At 38.6% G+C, this 25,344-nt stretch overlaps 1 pseudogene; it reads right to left on the bottom strand.

Annotated features, from left to right (window-relative positions):
* LOC110213555 (maestro heat-like repeat-containing protein family member 1) overlaps positions 1 to 25,344 on the bottom strand; it is a 109,905-nt pseudogene that overhangs the window by 46,048 nt on the left and 38,513 nt on the right.

Raw genomic sequence — 25,344 nt, 5'->3', positions numbered from 1 at the left:
GATCTGGACCCCAAAAAGGAAAAACCCTGGACTTTCCCACATGGCCAATCTCTGGCATTCATTTTAGGCTATAATCCCATCAACTGGCCTTTCATTGTGGCTACCCACCCAATCTCCCAATTCTGTTATACCTCCCTATGGCCCCGAGCCATTTCCTACCCAAGGCTCCATTTTCCCTTGGTCCAGGTTCCAGGAGTTCTGTTCACCCCAGCTTACTGGCCGCTCCCATCCAGATCTCCTTAGATCTCATCCTTCAGTCACCCTGAACTACTTGGCCATTCCTAGATCCCTCCCATAGTCTTTCTGTACATAAGGTCCATCTTGTCTCCATTAAGGTGCTCATATTCTTATAATCTAGCCAAATGCTCAGATTCTTTAAGACTCTGGATAATGTGATAGATCTTTAATAAACCTTGTCTTTGGTTGAAAGAAGGCTTGGGTTGAATTCTTTCAGGCAGGATCCACTTGTTGTGATTTGGAGTCCTAGCACCCCTTAGATTGTGTTGTGGATAGAGTGCAATTCTAGTTATTACTACTACTACCACTACTTCTACTTTTTCTACTATTACTACTACTACTACTACCACTACACAGAAAAGGAAACTGTGACTGAAAGATGTTAAATGATCTGCCTAGGGTCATATAAATAGTGTCAGAGATGGATTAAACCCAAGTCTGGGAAGTAGGAGCTATTATTATCATACCCATTTTACAGAAGAGAGAACTGAGGCTGTTAAGAGGAGGTAAATGACTTGCCCATGGTCACAGTTAATAAGTGCCTGATTTGAACTTAGGTCCTCCTTGCTCCAGGGCTAGCTCTTTTTACACTGTGCCACCTAGCTACCTCATTAGATGATTCTTTTCAATAGAATGAAAGTTGAGGGATAGGCAAGTTGAATGGGATAGGCAAGCCTTGAAATTAGGAAGATTTGGGTTCATATTTTGCCTATGTCATCTTCTGACTGTGTGACCCTGGATAAGTCCTTAAGCTCTCAGTGTTCCAGGCAATCCTCTAATTATGTTGCTGGTCTCCATTGTTTTCTCACTAGAGAGTTCTCTGTACTAAGAAATCTCTGATCCAGACCAAAAAAACAAAGTAAATGCATATGCTATATACATACTCACTGTAAATTGTATACACTTGGAAACTGCCTCCATTTACTTCTTAATGACCTATAACTTAATAAGTTTTGGAGGATTGCCTGAAGCTCTGAAAAGTTGTGCCAGCCATGATCTTAAAGGTATTGAGTGTCAGAAAGGGATTTGAACCCCAGGAATATGCAACTCCAAGTAAACAATCTAATCTCCTTGGGCAGACTGACCCACCCAATGTAAGCAACTGAAACAAAAGGGTTATTTCCCATGGTATTTGGTAGAACCTTAAAGTAGAATGATTTCTGCCCAGGAAAAGGATCTCACCAACAACGATTCATTGCTGCCCTCCTCAAATGAGTTTTGAAAAAAATTTTCTTTCCCTGGGCCATTATTTCTCCAGCCATCAGGAGCGACTGAATAAATTCTCTCCTGATCTGTACATCCTGCAGTTCAGAGGGAGGGAAAGAAGAAGAATCATGAAAGTAGCATAGTCCAGCATAAGGTCAGCCAATTAGCATTCGAGCATTTATTAAGCACTTATAACCACACATTGTGCTAAGCAGTGTTGTTGTTCGACCTTCGTTCTTGAAGATGACCAATGACAGCAGGGTGATGTCTTGACTTGCAAGTGAGTTGGATTTAAGTGAGGGAGGGCTGTGCAGTCATCAGCCTCATTCTCTCCCGTAGAGTCATCAGAGTCCACTGGCAAGACATAGGTCAGGACCACTGGTGATGGCTCTGGATGCAGTAGGAGACCTTGGCCTGTTGCTAAGCAGTGAGGATAAAGGCAAAAATATAATTTCTGCTCTCAAGGAGCTTACATTCTAATGGGAAATACAACATACAAATAACCCTGTGTGTGTGTGTGTGTGTATAAACATATATTTTGTGTTTAGCTATTTGCAGTCCTGTTCAACTCTTCATGACCCTTTTGGGGTTTTATTCTCAAAGATGCTAAAGTGGTTTTCCAATTCCTTCTCTAGGCTAGAGTCACAAAGCTAGTAAAAGTCAGAGGCTGGATTTGAACTCAGGTCTTTCTGACTCTGGGTCTGGCACACTATTTCTCTGGTCAGCCTAGCTGCTTCTCTCTTTCTGTCTCTCTCTACACACACACACACACACACACACACACACACACACACACTCTATGTATATATGGAGAGATATATGTATATATATGGGGAGATATGTGTGTATGTAGATATAGATACATCTATCTATCTTCCATCTATCTGATGGGGTTGGGATCTGGACCCCAGAAAAGAAAAACCCTAGACTTTTCCACATGGCCAATCTCTGGCATTCATTTTAGGCTATAATCCCATCAACTGGCCTTTCATTGTAGCAACCACCCAATCTCCCAATTCTGTTACAGCTCCCTATGGCCCCCAGCCATTTCCCATCCAAGGCTTCATTTTCCCTTGGTCCAGGTCCCAGTTCTGTTCACCCCATCTTACTGGCCACTCCCATCCAGCTCTTCCTTAAACCCCTCCTCCAGTTACCCCAAACTACTTGGCCACTCCTAGATCCCTCCCACAGTCTTTCTGTATATAAGGTCCATCTTGTATCTGTTAAGGTGCTTAGATTCTTAAAATCTAGCCACTGCTCAGATTCTTATAATCTAGCCAACAACTTACTAATGTTCAGACTCCTTAAAAGTCTGCCCAATATGGCGAATCTTTAATAAACCTTGTCTTTGGTTGAAAGAAGGGTTGGGTCGAATTCTTTTGGACAGGACTCTCATGTCATGATTCTGGGGTCCCAGCACCCGTAAACCTCAACATATCCAATTATATCTATCTATTGGAAGGGACGGAGCAGAGAGAGGGGAAAGAGAAAGAGAGAGGTACGTTGGGAGATAGAGAGGGGCAAAGGGAGAGAAAGATGGAGGTAGGGAGGGATAGGGAAGAGAAAGGGGAAAGACAGGGACAGAGAGACAGACTAAATGTAATTTTCAGAGAGGAAGGCATTAGCAATTTAGGGAACAGCGCAGGCTTCCTGAAGAAAGTGGGCTTTGAGCTGAATTTTGAGGAGGGAAAGATTTCCAGGTTTGGGGGACACTTAGTGCAAAAAGCACAGAGATGGGAAAGGGAGGTCATGTGCAAGGAAGTAGACCAGAGCAGCAGATAGATTGTGGAGCTAGTGGAGAAGAATAAAGTATAAAACAGGATAAATTGAGAGTAATCTCAGAGAGAAGGAGCTACTAGCTAAGGGGTATTGGGAAAAGTTTCCTGCAGAAGGTGAGACCTGATAGAAGACAGAAGGTGAGTGATGAGGAGGAAAATTCCAGGCCTGGGAGAAACCTGTGAAAATAACATAGAATCAGAAGATAAAGATAGGGGTTGAGGAACATTCCTCCCCCTAGTCACCAGTCCCCTCTAAGGGCTGTCATCTCTTTTGAATGTAAGCAGCTAGAGGGCAGGGCTGTCTCATTTTTTTTTTTACATTTGACTCTCCAGTACTTAACACAGTGCTTGAAATAACATAAGCACATACTAAATGTTTTTTCAGTCTTTCCTTATCAGCTTCCTTACCCAGAAAATGGGGATAATAATAATCAATCCTGACTACTTCATTGAGTTGTGAGGACACAGAGCCTGTTATTTTTCAGTCATTTTCAGTCATCTCCCTACTTCATGACCCCATTTGTGGTTTTCTTGGCAAAGACAGTGGAATGGTTTGACATTTCCTTCTCCAACTCAGTTGACAGATAAGGAAGCTGAGGTAAACTAAGTGCCTTGCCCAGGGTCACACAGCTAGTGTTTGAGGCTGGATTTGAATTTAGGAAGATGAGTGTTCCACTGCACCACCTGGCAGCTCCTCATAGAGCCTGTACTGTAGATAAATACACTGATAACTTAGAATAAAACTTAGTTCTGGTCATAGCTTTGCCACAAACTAACTGTGATATTGGAAATTTATAAAGTCTCTTATGGCTCAAGCATTCTAGGATTTTATGATTTGCTAGTTCTAGCACTAATGTAGCTTCTCTATTATCTCTTTATAGAGCCTTGGAATTTAGATCTGGAATGGACCTTGGGCACTAACTAATCCAATCCCATCATTTTATAGAAGAGGAAACTGAGACCCAGGAGAATAGAGTACTTTATTTAAGGTAATAGTTACAGAGTTTGGACTAGATCCCAAATCTCAGAGAATTATAAATTTAGAGTTGGAAGGGACCTCAGAGGTGATATAGTCCAATGCCTTTATTTTAAAAGACCTCCAATCTACCCTGTGTATATCTTCTATGCACAAAGTTGCTTGCCTGTTGGCACCCCCATTAGATTGTAAGCTCCTTGAGGGAAGGCACTGTTTTTTCCTTTCTTTGTAGCTCCATTGCTTAAAGCAGTGCCTGGTACATTGTTGTTATTATTGTTGTTTAGTAATTTTTCAGTCATGTCCCACTCTTTGTGACCCCATTTGAAGTTTTCTTGGCAGAGATACTGGAGTTGTTGATGCTTACAGGTTTAGGGGTGCTGGGACCCCAAAATCACAACATGTAGGTCCTGTCCGAATGAATTCAACCCAAGCCTTCTTTCAGCCAAAGACAAGACTTTAGATCTGCCATATTGGCCAGACCCTTAAGGAATCTGAACATTTGCAAACTATTGGCTAAAATTTAAGAATCTGAGCAGTGGCTAGATTTTAAGACTCTGCACCTTAATGGAGACAAGATGAATCTTAGTTACAGAAAGACTGTGGGAGGGATCTAGGAGTAGCCAAGTAATTTGGAGTTGATGAGGTCTAGAGGTTAGGGAGCTGGAACCCCAAGATTGCAACACACGGATCCTGCCCAAAAGAATTTGACCCAAGCCTTCTTTCAGCCAAAAACAAGATTTACTAAAGATCTGCCATATTGCCAGACTCTTGAGGAATCTAGGAGTCTGCATGTTAATGGAGACAAGATAAACCTTATATACAGAAAGACTGTGGGATGGATCTAGTAGTTTGGGGTGACTAGAGAAGGGGTCTAAGGAGATCTGGATGGGAGTGGCCAGTAAGCTGGGGTGAACACCTGGGACCTGGACAATGAAACCTAGATAGGATTAAGTGTGAGAAATGTCAGGGGCCATAGGGAAGGCTAGGCTAGGTTAAGGGTAACAGAATTGGGAGATTGGGTGGAGCCACAATGAAAGGCTAATTGATGGAATTATGGCCTCTGGGGAATGCCAGAGACCTTCTTGATCTAGGGGGAGAATTCAAAGACAGTCCAAGGGTTTTCTAGGGCCCATAGACAAATGGGGCCCAAATTGGGACAAAGGTCTCACCTTGGGCCCATACCCCATCAGGGTGACTGCGAAGAGGGGTCTAGAGAGGATTTTGATGGGAGTAACTGGGAGGTAGAATAGGGACTAGATAGGATCCAGGGTGAGAAGTGGCTGGCCTTGGGGAGGTAATAGACCATGTAGGGCTGGGTTGGGTTAAGGGTAACAAGAGAATTGGGAGATTAGGCATAGGAGATAGTTGATAGGATTATATCCTCAGGCAAATACTAGAGACTTCTTGACCAAGTTGGAGAGTTCAAGGAGAGTCCAAGCCCTAGGGCCTGCAGATGAATTCTTTTTGGAGTAAGGGACAAAGGTCCAGGCTTGGGCCCATACCCTGTCAGAGCGGTTTGCCATTTCCTTCTCTAGCTTATTTAGCAGATGAAGAAACTGAGGCAAAAAGTGACTTGCTCAGGGTCACATAGTATCTGAGGCCAGACATGAACTCAGGAAGATGAATCTTCTTGACTGCAGGCCTCATGCTCTATCCACTGGGCTACCTAGCTGTGCCCTAGTAAACACTTAATCAATATTTGTGGACAGAGGATACCAGCCAAGAGAAAACAAGTGACTTATTTGTAATAAATCACAGGTAATAAGCAGTGGAGGTAGGTTTCAAACTAAATCCTGTGTTCTTTCCATTTGACTTCCCATGAATGATCATAGAATCTTTGAGATTCCCTATCCCTTCCAAGAGCCAAGCTGGTGATATTTGACTCATAGAAAGGCATCTAATATTATTAAGACTATTCCTGATACCTCAGAATTCCTTAAGGCAAACCATAGTTAATGGTTTGAAAAAAAAAATAATAGCTAGCATTTACATAGTACTTGAAGGTTTGTAAGATACTCAGAGCTGAGGCCATATTTGTAGTCTTGACAACAGACTCAGTACTCAATTCATTTAGCTGCCTCAGTTTCTTCACTTGAAGTGGATTATATCTTGAGGTTAAATGACTTGCCCAGGGTCACATATGAGCTAATGAGTGTCTGAGGTCAGATTTGATCTCAGTTCCTTCTGATTCCAGGGCCATACCCTTGGCATGATTTGTAAAGTACTTGGTTTTTAACATTTGGCTTACAGGGCAGCTGGTGTTGAAGCAGTTGACTATCTTTTCAACAATTTTTGGTCTCCACAATTGGAAGTAGTTGCTCTTTGGGGACTAGTAGAAGCACCTTCTGATAACTGTGAAGTAGGAGCAAAGTCATTTCTTTGCATGTAGGTACCGGGAAGTTCCAGAGAAAAGCATGAGTATAAGAGATCAGATGCTTGAGAAATGCCCTTTCTTTTCATTCTTAATGAAAATGCTTCTGTGTTCGGCAATTTGGACAATGCTACCACCATTATCACAACCTGTCCCCAGTGATGATTACAAGCACCCCTTACCAGAGTATCCTCCCCATTCTATGTTCTTCCACCCTCTGTGAATATATCCAATTCATGCAGTATATTTATTTTTACATAGTCTAAATAAATATATGTATAAATATATCATATATAAACATTCACATATTTATTATATATTAATTTAATTTAAAAATATAAATTATATATTAAATATGTGTGCGTGCCTGTGTGTGTGTGTGTGTGTGTGTGTGTGTGTGTGTGTACACACTCCCCTTTATACTGAGAGCCCTTTGAGAGAAGGAACCATTTTTGCCATGCTTCGTTTCCCTAGTACATAGCACAGAGTGTAGCACATAGCAAGCACTTTATAAGTGCTTCTTGATTTGACTTCTGGGTTCCCACTTTTTGCTCTACTGAATTTCTTTTTCCATCTCTCCTTTTACTATTTACCAGGTTTGCAGTTGGAAAGACCTAAGTATGAATTCTGCCTCAGCACTTATTTGCAGTGTCACCCTGGAGGGAGTTGTGTAATAGATATAGAGCTTTTTGCAAAATAAAGTGATACATAAATGTTAGTTATTATTATGGTTATTAATCTTATCTCCTTGAGGTATCATTAGAAGTCACTTATTTTAGCCTTAATATAGGTAGAGCCAAGATGGCAGATTAGTGACAGTGACCTAGGCAAAATCTTCCAACATTCCCCTCCAAACAATTTTAAAATAATACCTCAAATTAAATTTTGGAGTGGCCAAGCTAACAAAAGGTCAAGGTGATACATTCTTCTAGCCTAAGACAAATTAGGGTGTCTGCAAAAGAGGCCTTTGATGCCTGGGTAGGGGTTAGCCTGAATTCCACACAGTGGAAGCATCTGTGGTGAACCTTAGAAGCCACTGAAACAGTGGCTGCAGCAGATTCAGGACAGTAAGGAGGTTGGACAACTGGTCAGAAAGAGATTACAGGGGATACTTTGTTGGCACTGGGTACAGCTGGTGCTGATTGGCAATTCTATTGCCCGTATGCAGTTCTGGTTTGCAGTTTCAGGATTGAGAGGAGTGCTTGTGATTGTTCACAAGGAAGCAGTGGTTCTGGTCACAGTTCCAGGGCCAAAAGGAGAGCTAACACTTATGGCTACAGGGAAGCAGAGGCCTTTCCTAGGTAAAAACCAGAACACATACCAGGAGAGCAATAACCATACTTCTCCTCGGAGCATACCACCTTAGAAGTACTAAAAACTTGCAGATCTCTAAAACTAGTTCTGAAAACAGCAGCATGAAAAAGCTGAAGCTTGGGACAGTGCCCTCACCCCCACCCCAGGTGAACAGAGCCCAATTTTAACATTAAGTTCAAATTCAAAGATAGGTTGGAAAAATGAGCAAACAGCAAGAAAAACCTTAATCATAAAAAAGTTACTATGGTGGCAGAGAAGACCAAGACAAACTCAGAAACAGACAACAATGTGAAAACAGTTACCAAAAACCTCAAAGAAAAGTGCTAATTGTACCTAACCCCAACAAGAATTCCTAAAAGTGGGCAGCTAGATGGTGCAGTGGATAGAGCACTAGCCTTGGAATCAGGAGTGCTTGAGTTCAAATCTGGCCTCAAACACATAACACTTGCTAGCTGTGTGACCCTGGGCAAGTCACTTACCCTCAATTGCCTCAAAAAAAAAATTCCTAGAAGAGCTAAAGAAAGAGATGAGAGTGGTAGAGGAAAAACTGGGGGAAAATGAGAACAGTGCAATAAAATTATGAAAAGAGAATTAACAGCTTGATAAAAGAAACACAAAAAATGCAAAAGAAAATAACCTTAGAAACATAATTGGCTTAATGATAAAAGAGGCACAAATATTTACTGAAGAAAATAACTCCTTATAAAGAAGAGTTGTCCAAATAGAAAAAAGCTAAGTAAAGAAAACAATTCCTCAAAAATTAAAATTGGGCAATTGGAAGCTAATGAGTCCAAGAGACAACAAGAAATAATAAAACAAAGCCAAAAGAATGAAAATGTGAAAGAAAATGCAAAATATCTCTTTAAAAAACTGACCCGGAAATAGATTAGGAAGAATAATTTAAAAATTATTGAACTATCTGAAAACCATGATCTCAAAAAGAGCTTAGATATTATATTTCAATAAATTATAAAGGAAAACACTTCTGATATCTTAGATTCAGAGGGTAAAATAGAAATTGAAAAAATCCACCCATCACCTCCTGAAAGAAATCACAAAATGAAAATTCCCAGGAACATTGTAGCCAAATTCCAGAGCTCTCAGGTCAAGGAGAAAACATTTCAAACAGCCAGAAAGAAACCATTCAAATATTGTAGAGACACAGTAAGGATCACTCAAGATTTAGCAGCTTCCATGTTGAAAGAGTGGAAGTCTTGGAATATGATCTTTTAAAAGGCAAAGGAGCTAGGATTACAACCAAGAATAATTTACTCAGCAAAACTGAGTATAATCTTTCAGGAGAGAAATGGATATTTAATGAAATAGAGAACTTTTAAACACTCTCAATGAAAAGACCAGAGCTGAATGAAAAATTTTACACTTAAACACAAGACTCAAGAGAAGCATAAAAAGGTAAACGTGAAAGACAAATCATAAGAGACTCAGTAAAGTGAAACTATTTACATTCCTATATGGTAAAATAATACACATAATTCCTAAAAACTTTAGAACTTTATCATTTTTAGGGAAGTGAGAAGTATATAAAAAAGGCAGGGGTAGCAATCACTATCTTAGACAAAGCAAAAGCAAAAATAGATCTAATTAAGAGAGACAACCAGGGAAACTACATTTTGATAAAAGGTACCATAGACAATGAAGTAATATAAAAAAATTTTACAGCAAGTTTCTGTGATAAAGGCCTCTTTTCTCAAATATATAGGGAATTGAGTCAAATTTATAAAAATAAGATCCATTCCCCATTTGACAAATTGTCAAGGGATATAAACAGGGGGCAAATTAGGTGATGCAGTGGATAAAGCACTGACCCTGAAGTCAGGATGACCTGAGTTCAAATCTATTCTCAGACAGTTACTACTCTGTGACCCTGGGCAAGTCCCTCAACCCTGATTTTCCAGAAAGAAAGAAAGAAAGGAAGGAAGGAAAGAAATAAAGGGATATGAAGAAGCAGTTTTTTGAAGACATCCAAGCTATCAATTTTCATATGAAAGAATTCTCTGAATCACTATTAAATGGAGAAATGCAAATTAAAACAACTCTGAGGTACCCTCTCACACCTATCAGAAATGACAAATGCTGGAAGGGATGAAGGAAAATATGTACTCTAATGAACTGTTGGTGGAGTTGTGAACTGGTCCAGTCATAGTAGAAAACAATTTGGAAATCTGCCTAAAGGGCTATAAAACATTGCCTCAGCAATAACACTACTAGGTCTGTACCTCAAAGAGATCAAAGAAAAAGGTAAAGGACATATATGTACAAAAATATTAATAGCAGCTCTTTTTGTGGTGGCAAAGAATTAGAAATTGAGGGGATGCCCACTGGGGAATGGCTGAACAAGTTAAAGTGAGCAGAACCAAGAGATCACTGTACATAGTAACAGCGAAATTGTAATGATAATCAGCAATGAAAGACTAAGCTTCTCTGATCAAGACAAAGATGCTAGAAAATTCCAAAGGACATCCAAAGGATGAAAAATGCTATATACCTCCAGAGAAAGAATTAATGAACTCTGAGTGCAAACTGATGTTTAGTTTTCTCATTTTCCTTACTTTTCTTGCTTTTTTGTGTAATATGGTTAATATGGAAATGTACTTTACGTGATTTCACATGCATAATTGGTATCATATTGCTTGCCTTCTCATTGGGTAGGGGAGGGGTGGTAGAGAGGGAAAGAATCAGGAACCTAAAATTTAAAAAAAGAATGTTAAAAATAAATAAATAATAATTAAAAAAGAAGTCACTTATCTTCAATGGATAAATGAATAAGTGTTTATTAGGCACCCATTATGGCCTAAGATATGCTATAGGTGAATGCTTATGACAAAATGACCCTTCTTTTAATAGGAATGGCAATTGTTTGCAACTGTAGATGAAAACATTTTTTTAAATGCTAAAAGGATGAGGCAGTGTTGCTTAATGGATAAAGAGTTGAGGTTGAAACCAGGAAGACTTGGGTTCAAATCCAACCTCAGCATACACTGAGGCCTATGTGGCCCAGGGCAAGTCACTTAACTTATCTCTCCTGGACTGTCTTATGCAGTAGAAATGTCTTCACCCTGGAAGCTCACTACACTGCTACTTCATGCACTGGAAGTATTTGCAACCCCTGATGGTTCACCTTCCAATTAGTTCATCCCTCATAGAACTTGTAGGCCCAGGCCAAAGTTGTCTCCATTCTTCTCCAGGCTGCCCTGCTATCTCCTGTTCATAGGATTTTCTCTGCCACACTCCCATACCAGATACCCTCTTTCTCTCTCTGTCTTCTCTGTCCCTCTGTTTGTCTCTGTTTCTCTCTCTCTCTCTCTCTCTCTCTGTGTCCTGTTTCTCTCTCTGTCCCCTTCTCATTTTACAGCTCCCTTATATGTGTCCCCCCATCCATTAGAATGTAAGCTCCTTGATTTTCTTTCTACTTCTGTCTGTATTCTCAGTGCTTATCCCTGTACCTGGTATATAGTTAAATGCTTCATAAATGCCTGTTGATTGATTGGCTGACTGATTCAGTGTTCTAGGAGGTTCTTGAAGACTATAACTTGTAGAGAAGGTACTGACCTGAATTTGTAGAGGGAGTCACCTCATCTGGGAGTTCTCTACCACATTGAAATGGCAGGTCCAGTTCCTATCCTTAGTATGATGGAATTCTGGGAGCCTGCACTTTGAGAGAGGGTATCCAAGGAGATATCATTAAAGTTAACATGAGAAACTGGGCAGAGCGGGTAATCTGATCTGGAGAAAGGTATGGTCCGTCATTAGGCTTAGTGTATACTGATCACTTCTGCTCTTTCAAAGAATTGAAAATGAGCTATGTACCTTGGTTCAGAAACAGGAACTTGGTGGGAGAACCAACATGAGGTCTGGGCTTTGAAACCAGCAGCAGAAGTAATTTGTTTGTGATCCTTGGAGGGAATGGTTATGAGAGAGAAGGCTCCCCAGAAATGGTAGCCATGGCCATCAAGGCACATGGTCTCCAAAGGAGCTATGCCCAGGTGGTAATTCAAGACATTAGATGAAAGACCTGAGCTTCAGTACAAGACGCCCTGTTAGTGGATTGCTTTAGGCCAATCAAATAGCTGAGGGAGAACAGATCAAGTGTGAGATAGAACTTCCAATAGTCCAGAGCCATAGTAACCTCCAGGAAAGAAGTGATGCAGATAACTGCAAGGTCACTGCAGGTGTAATAATAATAATTATAACACATTTAGAAAACATAAGGAAAAGAAAAGTTGCATGCTTATTTCATAGACAGCAGTGCAGCAGCTGAAAAGCAACACTCCCTTCTGCAGACTTGTCTAAGGTTAGGGAGACCCAAGGACAGAAAAAGGAGAAGTAGGGGTGGTGATTGTAAAGATGAAGGAGCAGGCAGCTCTCATCTTAGAGGTTAGGGGAAAAAAAGAGGGCATTGAGAGGGCTTGGGATTGAGAAATACCTCATAGGCAGTGGGGGGAGGGTACTGGAGGCTTAACATAGACAAGACTTGCTGCCCCTGCCCACCCCACCTTTGACCCTACATTGGTATATGAAAAACATGAGAACATAGGTTGTTCCCACAGCTTGGAACAGCCTTCCTCCTCCTGCCCCTACATGATTAATATAAGCTGTATCCATTTTTCAAGGACAGTTCAGGTCTTTCCTCTTTTGTAAAACATTCATTTGCCCCAGTTCATCGTGTTCTTTCCCTCCTCTGGATTCCCACAGTACTTACGGTCTATTGTATTTTTTTAAAAACTTGGTATTTTTCAAGTACTTTATATATGCTACTTCATCTGAGTCTTGCAGCAACCCTTTGAGCTAGGTATTATAAGTATTATCTCCATCTTATGACCAAGAAACTAAGGTCCAGAAAGGACCAAAGATTTGCCCAGGGTCATATAACTAGCATCTGGCTAGCTTTTGATTCCGATGGTAATTTTTTCCCTATCCTATGATACTACTTCTCTATAAATTATTAATTTACATTCCATCATGTACCATCTTGTATTGTTAATTATCTTTTGATATGTGTAAGTCCTATTTTCCTACTCCACGATAATCTCCCTGAAGCCAAAGATCATGTCTTCTTTCATTTGATCACAGAATTTCAGAGCTGGAAGGGATTCATTAGCCAACTCATCCAATCCATACATGAATACTATTGAGCAGTAAGAAAGTATGTAGAGGATGGTTTCAGAAAAACCTGGGAAGACTAATATGAAATGATGCAATGTGAAGTGAGCAGAACCAGGAGAACATTGTACAATCTAACAGGATTATTGCAATGATAATCAACTGAGTTAGCTGCTTTGATCAATCCAATGATACACAGTAATTCTGAAGGATACACGATGAAAAATGCTATCCACCTCCAGAGAAAGAGAACTGATGAACTCTAAGTGCAGATAGAAGCATTTTTTCACTTTATTTTTCCTGCAATCTTTTTTTTTGTTTCAACATGGCTAATATGGAAATATATTTTGCATGATTTCATGTACATAATAGACGTAATAGTGCTTGCCTTCTCAATGTGTGAGGGAGGGACTAGAGGAAGGGAGGGAGGGAGAACTCAGAATTAAAAAAAAATTAATGTTAAGATAAAAATTTTTTTAAAAGGGAATACCCACTATAACAAACCCAAAACGTCATCACTCAGCCTTTGCCTGAAGACCTCACAAGGCAGCCCGTTATATTTTTTAGATAACTCCTATTATTAGTAAGATTTTTTCCTGACACCAAGTTCTCTCCTAAATTTGCCTCTTTGCAATTTCTACCTATTAGTCCTAATTCTTCCCTCTGAGGTCAAACAGAACAAGACAAATCTTTCTTCCACATGATGGCCCTTCAAATACTTGAAGATAAGTATCAATATCTCCCCTGACCAAGACCTCTTCTCAGTTCCTTCCACTGATCCTTGTATGACATGCATTCAAGGCTGTTCACCTCCTTAGCTGCCCTTCTCCCAATGTTCTCCAGTTTATCAATGCCCTTCTTAAACTGTAATACCCGGATCTGAACACAATTTTTCAGCTGTGGTCAGATCAAGGCAGAGCAAATACATCAAGCTTATCAGCCTCCTATTCTAGGAAGTTATGCCTCTCTTCTCCTCAGACCCTCCCTACCCTCCCCAGCCCTGTACAGGGCCTTGAATATATTTAGGCATTCAATGAATGCTCATTGCTGCTGTAGATAATGATAATAAATAAGTCTAACATAAACTTATACAAAATGAAATGAGCAGAACCAGTAGAACATTGTACACAGTGAGCAGTATTTTATGATGGACAACTGTGAATGACTTAGCTATTCTCAGCAATACAGTGAACAAGATAATCCCAAATGATTCATGATGAAGCATGCTATCTGCCTCCAAAGAAAGAAGTGATACTGTCTGAATGCAGACTAAAGCAGGCTTTTTTATTCTTTGCCTTCTTGTACAAAATGACTAACATGGAAATGTTTTGCATGATGGCACATGTATAAACTATATCAATTGTTTACTGTCTCAGGGAGAGAGAGAAAGAATTTGGAACTCAAAACTTCAAAAAAATGTTAAAATAGTTTTTAACATGTAATTGAGGAAAATATTTCTCATGTATATGTCTAAAGTTGTCTCTGCTTCATACATCTGGACAGAACTCCATAGTTTGACTTTTCTAAATTAACTCCTTTTTTTTTTCCATTATTACACCTTCCCTTGTATCCTCAGTGTTTAGCACAGTGCCTGGTATACAGCAAGACTTAATAAATGCTGGTTGATGGGTTGATTCATCGATCCTGACCTTCACAGAACAGGGACCACATTTCTGTGATTGGAATGGGGGGTGAAAGAAGTTGACAGCAGGACACTCCCATTTCACTCTTACTTGATTAGCTGACGGAATTCAAGAAACATGAAAAGGAAAAATGATTTATTTACCTCCAGGTAGTACAGCATCTTTCTGTAATGCAGCTTCTCAATAAGTATTCTCATCCTTTCTAAGTTATCCAATGCCTCTATGAGGTGGCCAGAAGCCCAGATCCCCACTCCATGAGCAAATCCCTGAAAAATAAGCTTGTAATATTATTGGAAAAAGACAACACAGAGAGGTAGCATTGTGGAATATAAAGAGCCCTGGACTGAAAATCGGCCAATCTGGTTCTCTTCCTGACATCACCAGCAAGTAGCTGCATGACCTTAGGGAAACCATTTCATCTCTCAGTTTTCTTATCTATAAATGGAATCAATGAGCTCCAGAATTTTCAACTCTAAGACTCCACGATCTGAACCTTATTAAAACTGCTGTGACGATGTTACCCCCACGCTCAAAAGCCTTCAGATGTTCTACTCACCCACAAAAAAGCCTAGATTCCTTTTTTGGTATTCAAGGCCCTCTAGAATTGAGCCCAATGGACTTCACCAACCCATTTCCCACTATCATCATTACAAACACTGATCTTTAGCTAAACTGGGTTACCAGGCCTGGGGATTCCTGATTTTTTTGTTCATGATATTGACCCCTCCAATGTCTTTCCCTCTTAGCTCCACCTCTGCAATTCCTATCAAATATTCAAGACTCAGATTAAATTCTATCTTTTAAATGAAACATTTGACTCCCTCCTTTCTATCCCTCCACCGGAAGTGACCTCTTTCATTTGAACTAACAATACTTCCTGCCTTTCTTTTTGGATTATCATTATTGGTATTGCTCATCTTTCATACTCAAAAAGGACCGATGACATTATGATGTTGGGGTCAAGGTACAGTGTGTTCAACTGTGGCTGATCAGTCCAATATGAGCTCAGAAGGCTAAACCATAGGTTGGACATGAATAGTCCGCTTGAACATTTGGGATGGAGATGTCTCTAGATTTGCCAATCTCCTGTTTCCTTTTGCTATCACATTCTAATTAGTTAATGTTAATAATAATAATGATAACAATAATAGTAATAGCTAGCACTTACATAGTGATTTAAAATTTGCAAAGTACTTTACCAATATTTCTGATTTCATCAATTAGATTGTAAGCACATGAAGGCAGGGGACAAATCTTATACTTTGTATCTTTCATATTGTTTTGCACATAGTAATAATAATAATAATAATAATAATAATAATAACTTACAGAATGTGTTTCTGTTCATTCTTTGCAAAGTGAAAGGACTATGGGAGTGCAATATTGTATATACTGTTAGATGCAGTTGATGGGTTGGGTAGTTTATCTGAAACTTTTTTTCCCTCTTTCTTATTCTTTGCTATAAAGAATGGTTTACTAAGGGAGGAAAGATGGTGTCTACTTGGAAATGAAGGTGATATAAAAAATAACTGCACACAAATACACATACATATGGTGCTTTAAGGTTTATAAACTGCTCTACTCAGAACAATCCTATGAAGTAGGTGTTGTAAGCATCATTATGCCTATTCTACAGATCAGGAAACTGAAAGACAGAGTAGTTTAAATGACTCAAGAGTCACACGGCTAGCAATTGTCAACACTTGGAATTGAAACCAGATCTTCTGACTTGCAGGGCCACTGTTCTTTTTGCTATATCGCCCTTCCCCCTTGGTGTTCAGTAAATATTCACAGAAAAAAAAATAAATGAATTGACTAATAAATGAAGAAGATTTTAGGAAGAAACTTTGTTTTTACCTCACATTCTTTTTCTTTGCAGTTTATGGATTCAAGGCAAGTCCATAGATGATCCTCCCTGCTTTTATAGTTTACTAATTTCTGAGCAATACCCCAGGACTGGTAGAGAAAACTCTGCAAAGGTACAGGACTATATTGACTATTCATGTTGGATTTGAACCACGTGAAGAAACCATTAGACCAGGCTAAAAGAAAAAAAGTGGGGGTTGAGTAGAGGTAAACAAACAGAACAGACGTGTTCCCTAGTCTCCATTTTGTATTCTCCATCCTGTTAAGTATGTCTACTCTCTAGAAATCATATTTTAAATTGTTTTTTAAATTATTTATTCATTCATTTATTTGTTCATTCATTTATCTATGTATCTGTCTATTTATTTACTTGTTTATTCATCCATTCACTCATTTATTTATTTATTCATTCATTTACTTATTCATTTATTCATTCATTCATTCAATTATTTGCTTATTTACTCATTTACTTATTTATTTATTTATTCATTTAGCTCTTATCTATTTATTTACCTTTTCTCCATTTAATTAATTATTTATTTATCCATCCATCCATTCATTCATTCATTCACTTATTTATTTATTTATTGTGAAGGGGGTTAAGTGACTTGCCCAGAGTCATACAGCTAGTGAGTGTCAAGTGTCTGAGGCCAGATTTGAACTCAGATTCTCCTGTCTCCAGGACCAGTGCTCTATCCATTGTGCCACCTAGCTGCCTCAAGAAATTATATTTTAAAAAATTATTTTTGCATTCTAAACTTATATCAAGCTCTGGAATATCATAGCACCAACTAAATGGGAATCATAAATACTCTATGGAATCTGGCCTAGTCATACAAACAGAAAAGACCAAGTGGAAGAAAAAAATGCATTTTAAGATATTTAATTAGATAAAAAAAACTTAGAAATCTTCTCATTCATTAGTATTTATATGTTGGACAGAAGCCAAAAATGGGCAATGAATTGATCCCAGACCTGAACAGGAGGAGAAAAGTGGAGTGTATTTTAATGACACTAAATAAACCTCTTCCTGAAACAAAAGTTAGTCAATTTGAAATTCAAGAAGCATTTTTCAAGTGCATTGTTGGACACTGAGGATATAGAAAGAAAAATGAAACACTCCTTGCCCTCAAGAAGCTTACATTTTCCTATAGTACTTTCCCACTGTTGGACACATGGATGATTTCCAATGTTTTTTGGCTATTATGAAAAATTTGTTTATAAATTTTTTTTATAGGCAATTGGTGTTAAGTGACTTGTCCAGGGTCACACAGTTAGTGTCAAGTGTTTGGTCTCAGGCTGGATTTGAACTCAGGTCTTCCTGACTTCAGGGCTGGTGCTCTATCCATTGTGCCACCTAGCTGCCCCTGTAAATGTTTTTGGTACAGAGAAATCTTTTTTTTTCTCCTCTCTTTCAGTAGCATTTTTTTATGTATGGTACTAGTAGAAAGATAACTAATTCAAAGGTTGTGAGTAATATTTTTCCTTTTGCTTTTTGATGTCATATTGATTTGTAAAAAGGTTATAACAGTTCATAGTTCTACCAGCAGTGAAATAGTTTTACTGTTTCTTCATAACCCAGTAAGTTTAAAATAATGGCAAAATGGTATGCTCTCTCTGAAAATTTAATGGGAATAAGGAAGAAGATTAGATTTGTTTTAATTTGTATTTCTATGATTTTTTTGAGTTTGAAAACTTTAGGTGGTTTTGGATAACTTGGATTTTTTCAGGCTAAATTTGCATTTTTGCAGATACTACCCAGTACTTTTAGTTTTGTCCTCTGGTTCCAAGTGAACAAATCTATTCTCTCCTTGTGATAGTCTTTTAAATAAAATATCGTTATCATATATTCTATAATACTCTTTGCAAGGCTAAAAATTCTGCTTTTCTTCAGTAGATCTTTATGTCGAATGATTTTCAGAATCCTTACTATAATGATTGACCTTATTTGGATGGGGGTCATGGTCAGGCTCAACTAACACAACCCCAGAATTCTTGTAGCAATGAGCCACTTGGTCTCCAGCACACATTCCAACCATGTTCTAGAGCTAGTGAGCTGGGAGTTGAGTCCTAAATAGGTGCTCTCACTTGGCCATCTGCCTCTGGTATCTAGGGCAGATATCAAAGAAACATAAAACAAATGTCCTTATAATATATTATAATTCTGAAAGGCAAACATTTTAGTTAAATAAACTAATTTTGAAAGAAGTAAGGGACAAATTATTAAAGAGAAAGTTGTATTAGAAAATACAGATAAAAGATATATGGAGTGGAAATGATTTGGTACATGGTCTCTTTTTTCTTTTTGGTGAGGCAATTGGGGTTAAGTGACTTGCCCAGGGTCACATAGCTAGTAAGTGACACTATATTTGAACTGAGGTCCTCCTGACTCCAAGGCTGGAGCTCTATCCACTGCTCCACCTAGCTGCCCCACATGGTTTAAAAAAAAATTAGCACAAAAACATGAGACTTTGAAAGGAGCAAATAGTTGACAGAGCTACAAATTGCATTTAAAGCAAACTTGTATTTTTGAATTGTTAGGGAATTTACATTATATATTTCACTCACATACAGGTATATATATCTTCAATGGAATGCATTTCTGGTATAACATTTGTTTTTTTAAATTTTCTACATTTTAAAATATAATTTTTCTTATGTCATGAAACCATTCCCCCTCCATTTAAATACATAGCCATTTTTATTTTGGAAGCTAAAGGGAAAATATATTCTGATTTATAGGAATTGTTTAACAAGAATCTTTTCAGTAACACAACTATTCATGAAGTGATGATGTGCACCTTTATTAAGAAGAGTAGAGAGAAGGAATTCCGAGTATGAATTGAAATTTCCTGTCTTAAAAAGACCCAGTAGAAGAAGGAAGAAAGAAGTAACACCACCCTTTAACCAAGTAGCCATGGTTCCTGCACAGTTTGCAGCTCTTATATGGTACTGAAAGAGCCTTGGGATCATTCCATGTAAGGCTCCTTATGTGGACTGGGATGGTTAGTTTAGAGAAGAGAAAATTCAGGGGGATAGTTGTGTTCAAGTATTAGTTGGGCTCTCAACTGGAAGAGTGAGGAGATTTGTTCTCTTTGGCCCCAAGAACAATTGCTGGGAATTGTAAAACAGTTACAACTATCCATATGTGGAATGGGCTTCCTCAGAAGAAAGTGGATTTTTCCTCATTGGAGATCTTCTAGCAGAGGTTGAATGACCACTTATCAGAGGTGCTATAATCGGGTTCCTTTTTGGATAATGGGTTGGACTAGATGAGCCCTGAATTAACTTCCAACTCTTATTCTTCTGCATATGATGGTTGAAAATTATTAGCTGCAGTTAATCAAAGCTACTGAGACACTTACTAGCTGTGTGATCCTGAACAAGTCACTTAACCCTATTTGTCTCTGTAAAATGAGCTGGAGAAGAAAATGGCAAACCACCTCAGTATCCTTGTGACTCCAAATGGGGTCACAAAGAGTCAGACACAACAGAAATAAATGAATGACGTCACTGAGACTTTGCATTGTTTCTCACAATTTCAAATGAGGAACTGGAAAAGGAGAATTTTCTTTCCCACGTCGTGATGAAGAAAAAGGGAATGGGAGGATATTTATTTGAGAAATGAGTACTGAGAATGTTTCTATTGTTTATGCCTTAGTTTTCTTATCAGTAAAATGAAGGGATTGGACTAGGTAACCCCTGAAATGCCTTCTAGCTATAGAACTATGATCCTATAATGATTTTATTATCCTGTATTTCCATTTCTGTTCCAATTAAGGGCTTTTACTAAAACTTTTAAGACAATTTACTTAATGAATTGAACTTCATTAGAATACCAGAGAAGAATTCTAGTCAGATGGCCAAGTGAGTGGTAACCTATGGCTCATCTTTCACTAGTTATGACCTGGAGGTCATTACTTCAACCCTTTTGTGGACTGAAGACCTTGAATCTCAACATCTCCCCCTCTACCTCTCACCCTAAGCCCAGAGACTGAAGAAAGCCATTCACTTGGAGATGAGTAGAACTCCACGCAGTTAGAAGGGGAAATGTGGAGAAAAGATTCAACTATAGTGACCCTTCAAACTAATGTTCCTTTGGCAGCGATCCAAATGGTCACTCCTTGAAAGCCACAGATGACACATATCCCGCCCCACCTCCCTTAGAGATAAGGTTTTTTTTCTGATTGCATATTTTTTTCATCATATATGGTATGTGTATGTGTACACATTTAAGCAAACACATATACACATATGTATTTAATGAAAGAAAATACAAATTTCATAATTATAACACTAAATATGAGCCAATTAATTTCTCATCAATAGGAGAATAAATGAATGGATTTAAAAACTAATAACTTGCTGCAACATTTAAAAGATATAGACGTGTATATAGTGAAAATCAAAGGATGGTGAAAAATCTATTATGCTTCAGGTCACTCCAAGAATGGAGGTGTTGTAGGCAGATATACAGCAACAAACTAATGATGAAAGACGACAAATATGCAGTGAAACTACATTATGTTTGAAGTCACCACAGACAATTTTTAAAAATAGCACTATTGAGACCCTTGAAATACATATTGAAATACATGGTAAAATATCTACTAACCCCTTCTCTTTCTTCCCTCTATGAACTCTCCCACCTACTGAGCCACTAAAATGTCTCCTCAAAAGTATACAGGTTAGCAAAAGAGTGTGTAGTTTTTTCCAGGCACTAATGACTAGAACACAGGACTCACCTAAGGCAAAATTGTGAAGTAGGTAACATTTGTCTTCAGTACTCCAAGCCTACCCTCTTTGTGATTTTCTCCTCTATCCCCTACGTTCCTTATCTTCTCTCACACTCTTCCATGCTTTCCTTGCTCCAAACTCCAAAGGAAAAAAAAATACTGGCAATATCTACTCACATTTATACAGTGTTACATCTGACAAATCAATCAACATGCTTTTATTAACTTATGATGTCAGACACTGTGCTAGGCACTAGGGATACTAAGAGAGAATTGAAACAATCCCTGGCCTCAACGAGTTGATATTCTATAAAGGGACACAACACACATAAATTGGCATATGCAAAATGCATACACAATATATAGAAGGTGATTAGGGGAAGAAGCTTTTAAATGACTTAACCAGGATAACACAGATTGTAAGTATCAGTGCAAAGATTTGAGCCCAGGTGCTCTTTCCACAATATCCCATGGCTTTATTAGTTAAATAATTAATTTCTAGTGATAGAATTTCTGGCATCACTGGGGAGATGTATGGGGAGTAAGGGACCCTTGTAGCATCTAGGGCATCACCACCTTTCTATGAGTAAGGTTGACTCTGAGTCTACCAGAAGTAACCTTCTCATTGGGAGCTCCTTGCCCAAGGCATAGTTGAGTGATCATATCCTCTCAGAAGTGGAAGATCCAGTTCTGCTTTGTTATACATTGGCATGTATAATCAAGAAGCTATGAGGGGAGAAGAAGTCATTCCAAATTCAGTGTAAACTCTTGTTTCCACTAATGCACCCTTTTCTAGATTTCTATGAGACAAATAGATGGGAACTTTCCCCTACCCCATCACCTTATCATCATCCAACTTTTCTTCATGGGGGTACGGTGTGAAAAAAAGGGCCTGGAACGGATGACAGATCTTGTCCAGCAAGTCTTCTGACAGGTGATGGAAGCTTCTTCTAAGAGCGGTACAGTGGGGGCCAAGGTTATTTCTGCAAAATATCTTCGGCTCATGGGCCTTGTTCTGTGTCCCCAGACTGGGCAACAATGTTAATTGGCCACTAAGAGTCATTTTTTTTCCTCTAAGGATTCTAATTTTTATTTTTATTTTTTTAATTTTATTAATTTATTTTGATTTATCAACAATCACTTCCATATGCTTTTGAGTTGAAAGTTTTTCTCCCCCTTCCTCCCCCCCCAAGACAGCGCACAATCTGACATAGGCTTTACATTTACATTCCCATTAAACATATTTTCACATTAGTGAAGTTGTAAGTAAAAATTAAAACCAATAGGAGGAACCATCAGAAAGATGAAACAAAACTCAACAGAAGGTGAAAATAAGTGAGCGATTCGGCTTCCATAGTTCTTTCTTTGGATGTGGGTAGCATTTTCCATCCCGAGGCCTCTGGAGATGTCTTAGATCCTCGTAATGCTGAGAAGGGTTCAGTTTAACATTCTTAGTCATTGCATAACGTGGCTGCTATTGTGTACAAAGTCCTCTTGGTTCTGCTCACTTCACTCAGCATCAGACCATATAAGTCTTTCCAGGTTTTTCTGAAGTCAGCCTGTTCATCATTTCTTATAGCGCAATAGTATTCTATTACATTCATATACCACTACTTGTTCAGCCATTCCCCAATTGATGGGCACCCTCTCAATTTCCAATTCTTTGCCACCACAAAAAGAGCTGCTATGAATATTTTTGTACATGTGTTTGATCTCTTTGGGATATAGCTCTAGAAGTGCTATTGCTGGATCAAAGGGTATGCACATTTTTGTAGCCCTTTGGGCATAGTTCCAAATTGTTCTCCAAAATGGTTGGATCATTTCACAACTCCACCAACAATGTATTAGTGTTCCAATTTTCCCACATCTTCTCCAACATTTATCATTTTCCTGTTTTGTCATGTTGGCCAATCTGATAGGTGTGATGTGGTACCTCAGAGTTGTTTTGATTTGCATTTCTCTAATCAATAACGACTTAGAGCATTTTTTCATATGACTATAGATGGCTTTAATTTCTTCATCTGAGAACTGTCTGTTCATATCCTTTGACCATTTATCAGTTGGGGAATGGCTTGTGTTCTTATAAATTTGTCTTAATTCTCTATATATTTTAGAAATGAGGCCTTTATCAGAAAAGACTGGTTGTAAAAATTCTTTCCCAGTTTTCTACCTTCCTTCTAATCTTAGTTTCATTGGCTTTGTTTGTGCAAAACCTTTTCAATTTAATGTAATCAAAATTATCCATTTTGCTTTTCATAATGTTCTCTATCTCCTATTTGGTCATGAATTCTTCTGTTCTCCATAGATCTGATAGGTAAACTATTCCTTGTTCTCCCAGTTTACTTATGGTATCAGCCTTTATATCTAAGTCATGAAACCATTTTGACTTTATTTTGGTATATGGTGGGTGTGAGATTTGGGTCTATGCCTAGTTTCTGCCATATTCTTTTCTAGTTTTCCCAGCAGTTTTTTTCAAAGAGTGGGTTCTTATCCCAGAAGCTGGGGTCTTTGGTTTTATCAAATCATAAATTACTATACTCATTGACTACTGTGTCTTGCATATTTAACTTGTTCCACTGATCCACCTCCCTATTTCTTAGCCAGTACCAAGCAGTTTTGATGATTGCTGCTTTATAATACAATTTAAGATCTGGAATTGCTAGGCCACCTTCCCCTGCATTTCTTTTCATTAGTTCCTTTGATATTCTGGACCTTTTGTTTTTCCACATGAGTCTTATTATTATTTTTTCTAACTCTATAAAATAATTTTTTGGTAGTTTGATTGGTATGGCACTGAATAAGTAAATTAGCTTAGGTAGGATTGTCATTTTTATTATATTAGCTCGGCCTACCCATGAGCAACTGATGTTTTTCCAATTATTTAGATCTGATTTTATTTGTGTGAAAAGTGTTTTGTAATTGTGTTCATAGAGTTCCTGGGTTTGTTTTGGGAGGTAGACTCTAAGAGTCATTTTTTGTCCCATCAGGCTCAGAGGTCAATTATGATGAAACAGGCAGATGCTAATGGAATCATAGAGCTTAAAGAGAACTTGAAAAGATAGCTAATTCAACCATTTTCACCTAAACAGAGATACATTATCAACATGTGTTGCTAAACCTATCTTGCTTTTTTTTTTCAGGACTAGCTTTCTCTGTCTGATGCCCTCTGTGCCCTTGCCATACTCTCTCCTCCTGCCTATCCCTGTTCTAGATAGTCCCATATCTGGATCTTCTATTCCTGAATGCTTCTGTCCTAGAAACTTTCATTTTCCAGATTAATTGGCACTTACCAGCCTGTGACCTCAGAGGTGGGGCTATTTGCACTCACCAGATAAGACCCTCTCTTAGCCCCATAAAATACCTAAGCTGGCCTGCTCCATGAAGTTTGAACCAGGGTTCCAGGGACAGCTAAGTATAATAATGCACGATACCCAGGGAGTGGCTTCTCAAAGCACCATCTTGGATTTCCTCTTCCTGTCATTCCATAAAGACTATGCCTGAGACTTCCTGGTGGAATGCATAGTTGTAACCCTTTCCTGCCCTTCTTTGGAGGTGTTAGTCCCAGCTCCAGTGGGAGGGCTTGGATGAGCTACCCAAGGACCCTCCTCTTGTTGAACCTGCCCCCCTGATTCCTTGCTACCTTACATGTTTCCCGTTAAGCTATGGTTTTTTCCCCCTTCCTTTCAAACACACCAAATAAATGAGCTTAACGCTTCCAGCATTTACTGGCCCATCGGATTCTATTGTACCAGCAATGGCCTCTAACACTAGGTCAAAATATAAAATATTTAACTTGCTAGGATTACCACTAGTGGTAACAAATCTAACACCATTTTTAAATGCAAGTGGGAAATAAGATATGTAGGCAAAGGGGTATAGAAATCTATTCTACCCTACAGGAAAATATAAGGGAAAGGGATAAGAGAAGGGGATGGTGATAGAAGGGAGGGAAGATTGGGGGAAGGGGTATTTAGAAGGCACACTATCTTGGGGTGGGGGAAGGGGAGAGATGGGGAGAAAATTCGGAACTCAAAATCTTGTGGAAGTGAATGTTGAAAACTAAAAATAAATTAATTAATTAATTAAAAAAAAAATC

This window comes from Phascolarctos cinereus, unplaced genomic scaffold (genome assembly GCF_003287225.1).
Source record: "Phascolarctos cinereus isolate Bilbo 61053 unplaced genomic scaffold, phaCin_HiC Scaffold_5;HRSCAF=322, whole genome shotgun sequence".
Classification (NCBI taxonomy): domain Eukaryota; kingdom Metazoa; phylum Chordata; class Mammalia; order Diprotodontia; family Phascolarctidae; genus Phascolarctos; species Phascolarctos cinereus.
Note: the sequence above shows the minus strand (reverse complement) of the source record. Positions and strands in the feature narration are given on the sequence as shown.